At 44.6% G+C, this 14,367-nt stretch overlaps 1 long non-coding RNA gene across 1 annotated transcript in view; it reads left to right on the forward strand.

Annotated features, from left to right (window-relative positions):
* LOC121012197 (uncharacterized) overlaps positions 1 to 14,367 on the forward strand; it is a 105,892-nt gene that overhangs the window by 77,096 nt on the left and 14,429 nt on the right. The window contains exon 3 of the long non-coding RNA XR_005782011.1: positions 9,356 to 9,541. This is a non-coding gene — a long non-coding RNA (uncharacterized LOC121012197). The remainder of the gene's footprint in view (positions 1 to 9,355; positions 9,542 to 14,367) is intronic.

Here is a 14,367-nt window from a genome sequence, read left to right on the forward strand (position 1 = left end):
ATTGTTTTGGTTTTTAGACGTAATACTATTGCACGCTTAGTAGACTACGGTATAGTGTAAACATGACTCCTATATACACTGGGAAACCAAAAAATTCGTTTGACTCACTTTATGGTGAGATACGCTCGATCACAGCGGCCTGGAACTGAACACTCCATATCTCTGAGGTGAGCCTGTACCGTGCCGTGGGACCGCAAGCCCAAGCCCTGCTGGCCACCAGACCATCAATGCCGTCCTTCCCAGAGATGCTCCCAACAGCCATCCCCCCTCACTCCCCGCCCTGCCACCAGACAGCTTTAGGTCAGAAAATAATTCACATTCAAGACTGGGTGTTTTTCAAGTGGCTGCCCCTGCATCGGGCCCTGGAGTGAGTGAGCCCACGTGAGCCTTTGAGAGGTACTTCACAGTTTGCCTGGGCCGTTTGGATCTCAGGGAGGCGGGCCCCACTGGTTTTCAAGGCCAGATGTTTCAGGAGCTCAGGTGCAAGTCTTAAAAGTTGGGGTGCCTGATGCAGGGTATGAACCCTTCACTCCTGAGGGAGAAGCTCCAGGGTTTTGAGTTCTCTCCCAGTTGTGGGTCTCCTCAGGGTTGAGGGGTATGGCAGGACTGAGTCACAGCCTCTCCTGCCTACCTCAGATGTGTCCCTTTTCACATTTTCCCCGTGGGAAGGAACCGCTCCACAGCTGTCAGGTGTTTCGCAGAGGTGGTTGTTCCATACGTGGCCGTATATTTCATGTGTCCTGGGAGGAGGTGAGTTCATGGTCTTCTATGTCGCCATCTCGGACTGCCTTTCCTGGATATCTTCTTTAATATCTCAGAGACACAAAGAGCTTTTCAATAGGAAAAAGGAATGATCACAGAAATAGAGACTTCTCTCATTATTCTACTGTTCTCTTAAGTCAAGGGAATGTGCAGAGAGCTAGCTAATAATGAAGACCTATTATATGCCTGTCACTGCATGAGGCATTTTTTATACTCAATCCCCACTTTAACACGCTGGTTTGAGGACTCACGTGTCTAATTCTAAAAGTGGGAAAACTGAGTCTCGGGAAGGTGAAGAAACTTACCCAAGACTTAGTTTTTTGTTTTTAAATGCTTGCATTTTCTATTTCATCCACATCAAAACTTCGCTCTATTGTTTCTTTGGATCCCCTTTATCTTCACGGCTCAACTTCCTTTCTTTAAGGAGACAAATCTTGGGGCCCCTGGGTGGCTCAGTCAGTTAAGCGTCCAACTTTGGCTCAGGTCATGATCTCACCATTCCTGGGTTCAAGCCCTGCGTCGGGCTCTGTGCTGACAGCTCAGAGCCTGGAACCTGCTTTCAGATTTTGTGTCTTCCTCTCTCTCTGTCCCTCCCTTGCTCATGCTCTCTCCCTCTCTCTCAAATAAACATTTAAAAAATTTTTAAAAATAAATAGACAAATCTTACTCTTTCCATTTGGACTCATCCTTGTAGGCTGCCCATTCCTTTCTGAGGTTGTTTCCAGGTTTGGGTTAACCTAAAGAGACCCTGACAGTGGAATGACTTCATCCTACGGTTAGCCAGGAGACCAGCTCCACTCCGTAGTGGGGGGAAGGGGATGTCCTAGATCCCAACCCCTGTGACTCTAGTGGAGCAATCAGTCAGTTGCCAGGACCCAGACCTTGAGGTGAAAGGAACGGTGGGGATTATATCCTATGGGATTCTGCCTAAGAGATTCATTGGCCTTCAGCACTATTTTCCTTCTAGTCCTTCCCGTTTCACTTAAGAAGATGGGTGGGACTAGAACAGCATACAGGTTTTTGTTTTTTTTGTTTTTTTGTTTTTTTTTTTTTTTTGAGAATGGACTACTGTGTTTGAAGTGCCATGTGGAAGGTTCTGGTTTAGTGTTAATCCTGGAGGATTCTTCCACTGGCCCTGTTTGTCCGCAGCCAGGTTTCTTGTCTCTGGCACTCCAGGTCAACCTAAAACATGGCAGAGTATTTACAGTGATCAAGCTAAAGGAGCTCTCAAATTTCCATGTAAATGGAACGGAAGACTGGAACTTTCCTACCTATACTTTGGGTGGTACAAAATGCCCACATTCCTGTAGTCCCGCTTCTGCAGACCAAGGCAAACAGATTGTCCTTTGAATGTCTCAAAAGCTCTTTATTTTTTTTCTTGTAATGCCAAATGCAATATTTGTTTGAAAAGACTACACCAGAAGTTTCCCAGCTGAGAAAACAGGCTTGTGAAAAATGGTTTCAGAAAATGAAATAAACCATGCAAAAGTTGTTCAGGGTGTGTTTGAAATGAACATCTGGATATGAACTACTAAATTACCTCCTTCCTCCTCCTCCTCTTTCTCACAGCTGTTTGAAAGAGTCCTGAGGGCAGGGAAACAGGTCAATGGACCAAATTGCACCTTTCCCCGACTTCTGATCCCTTTTGCACCTATGCAAGGAATCTAATGCACATGTGTGTTTAATAAGTGGGCACAAATACAAGACAAAAATTATCTCAATTCCTGTTGACTCTCTACAGCAATACCAAAGGAAAATAAACTCTGGATTTTAAAATTTCTCAAACAAAACTTATGGTTCCAATAAAATATCACTTTTCAGTTGACTTTTTTATATCAAGAGCTGAACAGACCACTCATTTCTCTTCATTTCTTCAGAAAGAAGGAATGATTATTACGTCACACTTTCCCCAAAGTCAGGAAAGTCCAGTTCCCAAAGCCCTGCCTTTTAACTCATGATGGAGGCACATGAGAAGTTCTGCATGTCCGTGCCGTCACGCAGCCCCCTCCATAGCCACCTCTTCGACACACGCATCTAAAGAAGTACGTTGGGAAAGAACAAGTTGACGTTTGTCGATCTTCACGAGACTATCAGTGGCCACAACTAACGCAGAAAATATGAAACAATTGCCTCATGTTAGAAGAACGTGTAGGCGAGTCTTTGGGGAGACATGATAGATGTTTTCACATAGGAGGAGGCTGGCTGGTGAACTCTGTACTGTCAGAGGCCAAAACGGGCCTGATGAGAAAAGGAGACGCCATACGGAAGCAGGTTTTAGCCTCTGTTTCAAGTGTCTGTTTCCGCTACAGCCTCTCCTCCTTTCTAGGATAGGAAAGGAGCCTCGCTCACCCTTGGATCCTGGTGCTGTGCGGTCAACTGTATACAGTGCATTACAGGTGCTCCTGTGATGGACGAACGCCTAACCGACTGAATGCAATTCCTAGTTTAGGTTTTCCAGAAGAAACAGGAGAAAACTCCCTTACGAATACACGGATGAATATTTGCAGGGAAAGTTGGAGAAGGCGTTGGGAGCACACTTCTGAGGTCAGATGGACTCCAAGGCTCTCCCATGGTTTGGAGTCTGAAATTCTATGTGCTCCTTCTGTATTGTTTAGAAGGAGATGTCCATCCACATGCCAGGGCTCAATCTCAGCCATCCTCCTTTCTTATATCCCCTAGGCTCTACTCGACACTGAGCTGGTTCTTGGCTAAGACCACTGTAGAAGGAGTCTTTGAACTTGACTCAAAGCTGCATGCCTCTAATCTAGGCATCTCTTTCCAGCTGATTTTATTTTGTTTCGACCTCTTGTTCTGTACCAAGAAAACTGTGCATAGTAGTGGATACCTACTGGGAAGCTGTTAAATTGCATGGCAAAGAGAAATTACCCAGCCCAGGAGATCAGAGAAGGCTTCCCTGAAGAAGCAGTGTTTGAGGCAAACAAAAGCAATGTAGATGAAGAAAGCATCCAGGAAAAGGGGCTTGGAGTACAAAAGATCATGAATGATACCGCACTGAGCAGGGGTACTATAAGCAGCTGTGGCTGGAGAATAGAACACCAGGGAGAGAATGTGTGATGGGAAGTGGGGAGCGGAGGCCATGGTGGGGAGTCTGTGTAAGTTCCCCTAACTCGCACTTGACAATAATCCAGCCCAAATGGATGGCGTTTACTTCTCAGGTCAATGCCATTCATCAGGCTGTTCCGTCTGCATAGTACCCTTCTAATTTCTACCTGTTTAACATTTTCTCTCTCCTCGAAAGCAACCCTAATGCTCCCTTCTCCGGGAGCCTTTGATGATTTCCTCCAGTGGACACACTTCCCCCCATGGGTGTTTGTACCTCTCAGAGCACTTCCACATTCTGCTTCTCTGCTGGCTGGACTTGTGACATTCCATCCCAGACACCTTGAGCTTCATGACAGCAGGGGGTAACTCCTACCGCTCTTCCTGCCCTGGTCGACTCAGTAAATATTTGTTGATGAGCTGCGGACAACATTCTGCTCAAAATAGAGTGTTAGTCAGGAGGCGCGTGGGCCAGGCTTCTTAGGTTAGAATCTGGACACCGTGACCTGTTCGATGTGGAATCTTGGGCAAGTTGCTTCATTTCTTCCAGTGTCATTTTCTTCAACTGCAAAGTAGGGGTGGTGACAACACCTATCCCCTAGGAATTGCAGGAGCATTAAAAATAACATTTGCGAATAACTTGGCCAAATGCTCAGATATGTTAGTCATGATAAAATCCCGAGGAAAGATTACAGAGACTCAATTGTCAAGCCTGATTCACGCTCATTTTTTTTTCCAGTTAAGTCAACATCTTCAGAGGATTTTATATGTCTTATGTCCCATTCTAGTGTCTGTGTCCTCAGCCAGCCTACAAGAATGCAAATCGGGAACTGACATCAAACATTACATTAGTTGCAGGTGTACAATATAAAGGCTTGATATTTGTATATACTGCAAAATGATCACCAATAGTTACAGATTTTTTTCCTTGTGACGAGGACATTTAAGATCTACTTTTTTAGCCACCTGCAAGTATGCAATATAGTATTACTAACGGAAGTCACCATGCTGTACATTATATCCCCGGGACTTACACATTTTCTAACTGGAAGTTTATACCCTTTGATGATCTCACTTGTATGTGGAATCCTAAAAAGAAAAATCTGAGCTCATACAGAGACCAGACAGATACACAGAGCCTAGGTTGTGATTCCTCACGTGCATGTACAAACAAAAGTTGAGCGAAAGGAACAAGCTGAGTGAAATCCCGGGCACACGAGGGTAAGGGATGCTTGAGAAACGGTGAAAAGCACTTCTTACTGGAGCCCCCGTTCTGCCTCCTGGTCTGTATTCCCTGTCGCCATCTGAAACTGGGTCTTCCGCAAGTGACTGGTTTGCCCCCAGTGGATTGTATCCCATCCAGTCTCTCATTGTAGTGTACCTAGGTGTATAAATTACACAGTGACTATGTAATGTGTAACTAGGACACTTTTGCGGGGGGTGGGGGGGATAGGCGGAGGGTGCTCCGTTGAACTTTACACTGGGACCGCAGATGTGAATTGGGACAGTCACGGGCAGTTCAAGCTGTGCAATCGTCTAAGTTAGAACCAGCAATCATGCTGACTTGGGTCACACAGCCTTCTGCGTCTTTCAAGTTCAGACCTCTAGCTCCCAACCAAAAAAGAGTAAAGGTTTTTTTTTGATCCACACTATTTTTAATTGTATCAGAACATTTTCAACTCAGTGTTGCACATAGGTTTCCTGGAAGGCTATGTCAATATATTGTGAAACATCTGGATCTTTGCATATTCGGATGTTGGACTATAATGAGCAGTTTTCATCCCAAATCTTTAGAGTCATGTAGATAAACCGATTGGTTTCGATTCAGGGAACTTAACTGCCAGCTTCAATTAGCCTGGGTACTTTAATATATTCTTTTTTCTAACATAGTAGGCAACTTCAATAAATTATTATTTATAGAGTACTTATTAAAATGCTACAGGGAAATCGTTCCTGGAAACATCTCGCTGTGTAACTGTAAATGATCAAGCCCTTACTTGCTGATTGAGTGTTTGAGGACTGAAGTCAGATCATAGGATCACAGCTACTCATGCCTGAAGACCTCAGACAGCACCCACGCCAACTCTGCATCCAATCCCTGAACCCCTTCGACAACATCACTGCTAGATAGGTGCCCAGGAAATATTTGATGTCTTGTTGATGGAGGGATGCATTTCTGCTCAAAGTAGCCCTTTCCATTGCTGGGTGGCTTTGCCAGATACAAAATCTTGCCTGGTTTTAAGTGGAAATCAGCTTCCCAAATTTCCATGCACTGAGCCCCATTCTCTAATAGGAACTCCATTCTCTGACAAAACGAATCTCCTTCAGCCCCTTTCTGTTCTCCCATCATGAGAGGTAGTGCAGACCTGCATCATCTGAGCCAGTAAGAAACAAGCACAGCCCATGAAGTGAAAGACAGTACAGCAAAGTGGTTTATCCCATCCACTAGGGCCAACATGCTTGAGTTTGAATCCTGGCTCCACCTGTAACAAGGCGAGGCATTTAACCTCAAGGAATCTTAGTTTTCCCATATGTCCAATGGGAGATGTTCCTGGGTATCTTCTTGAGGCATTCTTGAAAGATTATAGGAGGTGGTGTAGGTAAAGTCCTTAGAATAGTGTCTCCTGGCACATAGTAAACACTTCATAGACTATTATCATATAGAATCCCAGCAAATAGAGTCTGGAAACCATCCTTCAGTTGTAAAATCACTGCTCGGTGGGTCAGAAGTTATTAATGGACACTTTGTGACCTAAGATGCAGCCTCCTCAGCAAACTCCACCAAGCATTCCTAGTTCTTTAGATTGAATCATACATTACTTTTTGGAGGGGATAAATCCTGGCAGTTAAGAGTCAGGGCCTGGGAAATTGTATTCGGCACTGGATATACATTCAATTGATGGGACAGGTTTGTTTATTTTTTAATAGCCGTGAAATGAGAAATACTGAGGGTTCAGAAATGGATATTTTCCCAAAGCTCCTCATGAAATGTGAATGTGCACTCAGATTAAGAACAACAGACTTAACGTGAGACTCCGTGGGTCAGGATCTGGGTTCCTTCAGTAACCAGCTGTACAACTGTGGGGAAGTTTCTTCATTTCTTCAGGCCTCTGTTTCCACATCTGTAAAATGGAGATAAAAATAAAAGTTCCTTCCTCATAAAGCTGTAATGACCCTTAAAGGAACTAGCACATATGGAGAGAAGAGTGCTCATTGGGTATTTATTCTATTTGTTTCACTATAATAAGTATCTTCCGTTCTTAATTCTTACCCCATCTCCGTCTATCACCTTTGCCTCAACCTTTTGGCAGGTGTCAAAGAGTACCGAGCACCCTCTTGGCTATAGGTACAACCCAAGGTCCAAGACTAGGATCTATCAAGAAACCCTTTCCTAGCCAGGGTGCACTTCAGGCTGATGGTGGCCCAGTTTTCTTTGAGTAATTAAGAATGATTTGCATTTATACAGCACTGGAATAGACCTGGGTCCCTAGTGGCAAAGCAATTAGGAGAGATGACAGCATGATTATTGTCTTCGGCTATGGCTTGTATCAGCATTAGAATCATCTGGGTGGTATCTGTCACTTAAGGATCTGCTTCAAGATTGGCAGAAGGGCTCTACATACCTGCTGCTCACACTGTGGGACCCAGACCAGCAGCATGGGCATCACCTGTGAACTTGTTAGGTCTACAGAGTCACTGGTCTCACCTTAGACCCACCAAATCAGAAAGGGTCTAGTTCACTGAATCCCCAGGTGGTCAATGTGCCCATTAAGGTTCAGAAGCATGATTCTTCATCAGCATTGAGACGAATTCATACCCAAAGTTTGTGACATGTTCCAGAAACCTTCATTCTACCACCCACCAAAAATGAGGCCTAGATAAAGCTCTTCACAGCCCTTGAATCACAGCCCCTATAAGTTAGCAGCTCTCTCCATCTCCCCACCATCCTGTACCACTGGTTTAGCACTTATATAAATGCCTTCTTTGAGTTATTTTCTGGTTTGGATTTTCTACCTGATCCTTGGTCCTTGTTGAGAAACAGCAATATTTGGCATAATGGAGGCCCCCCTAAGACCTGTTCACTATTCTAGACATAGAAAGAAGGTGTGCTGTTAGTTATTCCAGCTTCTATCACTGATTGGTATCCCTTTCCTATGATGTTCCATTCTGGGGAATGCCATCTTCAGGAAGGGTTTGGAGCCGGAATTCCTACAGAAACAGAGAAGTCTGGCCTCAGGTAATATGTGCTAAAGGCTTTCACTAAACAAACAGACAAATAAACAGAAAACCCAGAGTAAAGTCAGAAAAGAGTTTGCCCCAATTATCATTTGGCTTTATGTTGACATCAATACATAATGAGATCCCTGATTTCACTGGATTTCAAATAGCTGGAGAAAAGATGGAAGGGGGTTAGTGAATAAAATTCTGGGATAAGTCTTGGGGTGTAAGAGGCACACACACACACACACAAACACACATACACATATTGAACATCTATCATTATGCCGGACAATGTGGATCCAAAGATGAGCAAAACCAAGTCCTGTCTTCATCTCTCACCCTTGGCCCTTGTGGAACCTTGAGAGAAAATAGACATGGTCAAATAACCACCAAAGTATGTGTTACATCCTAACAGCGATCACCACCCATAAAATTGAGGCACAAGTGCCTTGAGAACGTAAAAAAAAGGAGACGGATCTATTCAGGACGTTTCCTCTGAAGAAGCAACAAAACTGTAGGGTGGGGAGGGTTCAGAAGGACAAGGCGGGTGTGACAGGGAGGGGTGGCCCAGCTGGTGCTAATGTTGTGTGACCAGGGAAATCTGTGCCCCTTGAGGAACTGAAACAAGCTGGAGTGCTTGGAGCCCCGAGGAGAGAAGGAAGGGGAAGGAGGATTGAGAAAGCTGAGGCTGGAATGATGGTGGACGCGCTTTGGTCCTCGACCTGAGAGCACTGGGAAGAAATGAAGGGGGCAACGGGGCCATATTTGTGTTCCCCAAATAGTGATTTTTTTTCTACCAACATGGAGAACAGATTGGAGAGGGACAAGAAAGGATGTGAGGAGCAGACCGATTAGGATTACATCACGGCCCCCCGGGGTAGGGACATGGCACCTGGATTGTGAAGGTGGTAGGGGCGGTGAAGAGAAGTGGGATATTCCAAGAAATAGGTGGGAAAATGGAAAGGACTCAGGTTAGTTTGGCGGGCAGGAGCAGGGGAGAGGGAGGTGTTAAGGATCACAGTTTGCTGAAGTTCCTAGATGCTGTTCTTTTGGCTAAGGCGGGGAGTGCTGGGCGGATATCGGATGGGGAGGTTGGGTGGGTCATGAGTTACATTTTGAACATTTTGAGTTGGAAGCCTTCCCTGACCTCCCAGACAAAGCTATGCAGGACTGGAGTGTGGATGAGAGTCCTCGGCTGGAGGGGACTATTTTATAATAATAATTTAAAAAGTAGAAATAACAAATGTTACCATTCATTGAATACTTACTCAGTGCCAAGGCTAACCATCCATTATCTAATTTAATCTCGCAGGACTCCATGAAATGACTGATCATCCCCATGTTACAGATGAGGAAGTGGAGGCCCAGAGACGGCGTCCTGTGCAAGCTGTTAAGCACTGTGTCACACTGCCCCCTGCTGAGCACCTACTAAGTGCCAGGCTCTTAGAAAACGATGGTGTTTAAGACCTCTCCAAGGAGGAGCTTCTATTCTGGTAAGGTAAGTTCACGGATGTGTGTGTCTTCCCTAGCAAACTAAAGGAGGAGAAGCCCCGAGGTAGGAATTTCTGCCTTTTGTCAAAAATACGGTCACTCGCCTACAAGCCACATCCCTCTGGCATTCACGTGCACAGATTCGGGGCATGCCCCTGCCTTCTCTCTAAACTTTTTGTTCAGAAACTGAAAGAACAATTTTGGGTTGTTTCTGCTCCCTGGTTTTAGGTTGCCTAAGGGCAGGTAAGTTAAGTAAGAAGAGTTTCACCATGCATCCACCGGGCAACCCACCCCCGTTAGCCTTTGATTTCAGGGTCTCAGACACACAGGAGGGGAGGGCAGCCCCACACTGCTCTCCTTTTTGTAAGGCTCTTTATTTGCCGCGAGCGGCTTCTTGTGTTTACCTGTCTGGGCATTGTGCTGAGGACTGTGAGAATGACACTCCTCAAGCCAGCTCTGAGATGGAAACAGACTCACCACAGCAGCTAAAGAAAGAACGTGTATGCAAAATGATCTCTTCCAGCACGTTCTGCTTTTGCCCAGGCGTTGCACATAAGCATGGAAGAATTTTACTGCTCCTGTTACCCAGAAGAGCTTGAGATTTGAAACTGGGAACCTTTCCAGAGCTTACATGGAACGGAGCATACAGATCAGTACTGAAAACATAAATCACTCTTCAACCCTTGATTCTTATTATTTTAGTAACAATAGTCTAGTTGAAATTTAACACTCTGCGCCTCCGTGTGTGTGCGTGTGTGTGTGCGTGTGTGTGTGTGTGTGTGTGCGTGTGTGTGTGTGTGTACAGGAAAATAAATACATTTTCAATAATCTGCTTTGGATTTAACTAAACCTCAACTTTATCTATTGTCAGGTGTGCTTCTGCTGTTGAAATAATATCAATCTCCTAAAAAACAAAAAAACAAAACAAAACAAAAAAACCTGGGGTCCCTGGGTGGCTCAGTCCATTAAGTGTCCGACTTTGGCTTATGTCATGATCTTGTGGTTTGTGGGTTTGAGCCCCGCCTTGGGCTCTGTGCTGACAGCTTGGAGCCTGGAGCCCTCTTTGGATACTGTGCTTCCATCTCTCTCTGCTCTCTCTCTCTCTCTCTCTCTCTCTCAAAAAAATGATTTAAGGGGCGCCTGGGTGGCTCAGTCGGTTAAGCGTCCGACTTCAGCCAGGTCACCATCTCGCGGTCCGGGAGTTCGAGCCCCGCGTCCGGCTCTGGGCTGATGGCTCAGAGCCTGGAGCCTGTTTCCGATTCTGTGTCACCCTCTCTCTCTGCTCCTCCCCCGTTCATGCTCTGTCTCTCTCTGTCCCAAAAATAAATAAACGTTGAAAAAAAAAATTAAAAAAATAAATAAATGATTTAAAAAATTTTTTAAAAAAGCCTATTTAGGTTTGGTACAAGTGATGATAATTAGTACCAATTCGGGAAGTGAGAAGTCCCAAGCAAGTGTGCCCCTTACTGTGTTTCACTTTTACACACACGATAAAACTCTTCTTTCTTGTATAGAGTCATGCTTTTCATATTTTGTGATTTTCCTTAAACGTATATCCCAGATCATAAGAGAAATGGTATTTGGATTATCCAGTGTGAGGCAATTCAGAACAATGCCGTATTTGAGCAGATAATCAATGCTACCCTCAAGGACTGTCTGAGGTTATGGGCCTTTTGCAAACAACAGAGAATACGTAAACCCGAGCCCAGAGGGGAGCATTTCATTTTGAGCGTATTTTTCCAGAAATATTATTATGATTTAGTTTTACTCAGAGAGTAAAATACATTCATCAGAAGTCTTTGGACTATTAGGGGGAAATCGAGAACAGTCCTGTTGGGAGGGTGTGGAAATAACTGTTAGCAGTTCTCTCCATGGCACCTCAAAGCAGAGTTTAGGATAACTCATCCCCCCCCCCCATCATATAATTGTCCACACATTCGTGTGCAATAATGTTAATGACATCAAACCCAGATTAAAAGCAATTCTAGGAATTTCTGTATTTCTACCTGAGGCAGTTCCTTCTCCTGTGCCCTGGATGACATTAATTTCTGCTTTTTCAATAACTTTGCACTCTCTAGACTATGGATCTTTCCAGAATATCATTTGCTCAACAAATGATTCTGAAAATCAAAAAAAAAAAAAAAATTCTTAAAAAAAAAAATCTTCCCTGATTTTACTTCCCCATTAACTCTTGTGCCGCGTGCCCTCTGCGAACAGCAACATTTCTCAAAAAGTGGCCGACACAACTAACACCCGTTTCCGAAGACTACTCACTTCTCCAAACTTACCGAATTTGGCTTTCATTCTTATCAGTCTAGGAAATAGTCTCTTTTCACCACCACGAGGGGGTCCGTACCACTAAATAAAATGGACACCTTCGATCTCTTTTTCATGTGTTTACTTATCCACGTGTTTACGGAGTGCCTACTACGTGCCCAAGTTCTGTTCCAGGTATTGGGGACACGGCAGTGAAGAAAACTGACAGGAAAACCGTTCTTTTGGACTTCACCGTTGTAGTGGAGATTACGGATAATAAACTTAAGAAGTAAACTTGCATCTTCTGTATCAGTGAGGGATCACTCACCAGACTTCAAGAAACTTGGCGATTTCCTGCTGGGGACACTCTTGGCTTCTGTGATCCAAACTCCTGTGTCTCCTCTTCCCAATCTGGTTGATTTTTTTTTCTTCAGTCTTTGTCAACTCTTTTTTGCCTTTTTTTGTCGGTTACACCATCCTGGACTCCCTCAGGATTTTGCTTTAATTTACTTCTTTGTATTCTTTCATTCATTTCTTTGGCCCTCACTTGTGTATGTTCTATTTTATTCCTAGGTGATTAAAAAAAATACTCCCCATCGTTTTAGCCACCACCAGACCCCAGTGATGCTAAAACTGATGAATCAAAACCCAGAAATGGTTGTAACGGGTTTATTGCAAAGCTAAGGAGGCTGTACTTCTGTCAAGCCATTCTCTTCAGGGGCCTCTGTGAGTGTTGCAAGTTCCCAGGGATTCTATAACATCTCAGGTGTGAAGGGAAATAGAAGTTACAACCAGGGAGCATTTCCTTGGAAGCATTCCTGGAAAATTGCCTAAAGAAATCTCAGAAGGAAAGAAACTGAATCTTCAGGATTATAATCATTTGTTGTGACTTCTTTTCCCACTCCAAATAAATACTACCTTTTATACCTAAATTTGTGCTTGTAATTTGGTTCGTTTTTTTTTTTCTGAAAGATGGTCCCCCAAATTGCATAAACTTTAGGCCCCATAAAAACTGGATCCTTCCCTGTCCAGAACTGGCCTCTCTTCTGAGGTCTAGTTAGTGCCAAAGTCTTTTTAAGTTTCTACTCATTCCATCATTAGCCTCTAATCCACTCCAGAATTCCTTTCTTGCTTCCTAGATTATTATAATATCTGTCTACTTGGTCTTTTCAATCACAGGGAAGCTCCCAACTATTTTCTCTACACTTTGTCAGCTAAATACAATCTTCAAAGTACAATTTATTTATTTATTTTTTAAAAACAATTTAAATGTTTTTATTTAGCTGAGAGAGAGAGAGAGAGAGAGAGAGAGAGAGCATGAGCAGGGGAGGGGCAGAGAGGGGGAAGCCACAGAATCTGAAGCAGGCTCCGGGCCCCGAACTGTCAGCACAGAGCCCGATGCGAGGCTCGAACTCTTGAACCGCGAGATCATGACCTGAGCCCAGGTTGGACACTTAACCAACTGAGCCGCCCAGGCGCCCCAATTTATTTATTTATCTTTAAAGATTTTATTTTTTAAAGTAATCTCCACACCCAACACAAGGCTCGGACTCACAGCCCCAAGATCAAAAGTCACACGCTCCGCCAGCCGGGCCAGCCAGGCGCCCCACCAATGTAAACCTTTATAAACAGAAATCTTCAGTGCTACTTGCATCTCAGAGCTCCTCAGCAGTCATCCATTGTTCTTAGAACCCAAGGACTTACATTAAATCCAATATTTTTAACACTGCACCCACGTGCTGTGGGGTCTCGCCCTTGCTTCCATCCCCATTCTCGTTCCTGTCTCCCCCTCGATGAACTGGTAGGTCTTTCCTCGTTTCCTCCCAAAGATAGCATTCACTCCTCCGCTGGGATTGTGCTCCATGATCTTTCCACTTGTTGGGACTCTTTTCTGCAAGATTTTCACCTGGCTAGCTCTTAAGATCTTGCCTTAAACATCTTCTCTTTAGAGAATCCCTCAGCCCCTAGAGGCAGGGATAGAATGTGCTTCACTAAAAATATATGGGATAAGGAGGAGGTGAGTGGCATACAAAGCAGGAGCAGGTTGCCACTGCCACAAGAAGGTAGATGAACCCAAGGGAGAAAGGCTGAAATAAACTGGTGTAGACGGCTGCGTTTATCATGCCCGGTTTCTTCTTCATCTAGGGTACATAGCCCTGTGACTGAGGTCTCAGTGGTGGAATGAGAGCGGTTCAGATCTGGCCCCATGCAATCCTCCAAGCCCGTTCTCTCTTCCCTTATCTTCTGGCAGGATGCAGGCGATCTACTGTTAAGACTCGGGGGCCCTAGAACTGCATGGAAGACCACCTTCCAGATACCCAACTGAACTTTTGATGGTCAAGAAACAGACTTCAGGGGTACCTGGGTGGCTCAGTCAGTTGAGCGTCCAGATCTTGGTTTTGGCTCAGGTAATGAATGGTCTCACGGTTCCTGGGTTTGAGCCCCACATCAGGCTCTGTGCTTATGGTGTGGACCCTGCTTGGGATTCGTTCTCTCTCCCTTTCTCTCTCTGCCCCTCCCCCACCTGTGGACGCTCTCTCTCTCTCTCTCTCTCTCTCTCTCTCTCAAAATAAATAA

Source organism: Herpailurus yagouaroundi, unplaced genomic scaffold (assembly GCF_014898765.1).
Source record: "Herpailurus yagouaroundi ecotype Mexico unplaced genomic scaffold, PumYag 196, whole genome shotgun sequence".
NCBI lineage: Eukaryota > Metazoa > Chordata > Mammalia > Carnivora > Felidae > Herpailurus > Herpailurus yagouaroundi.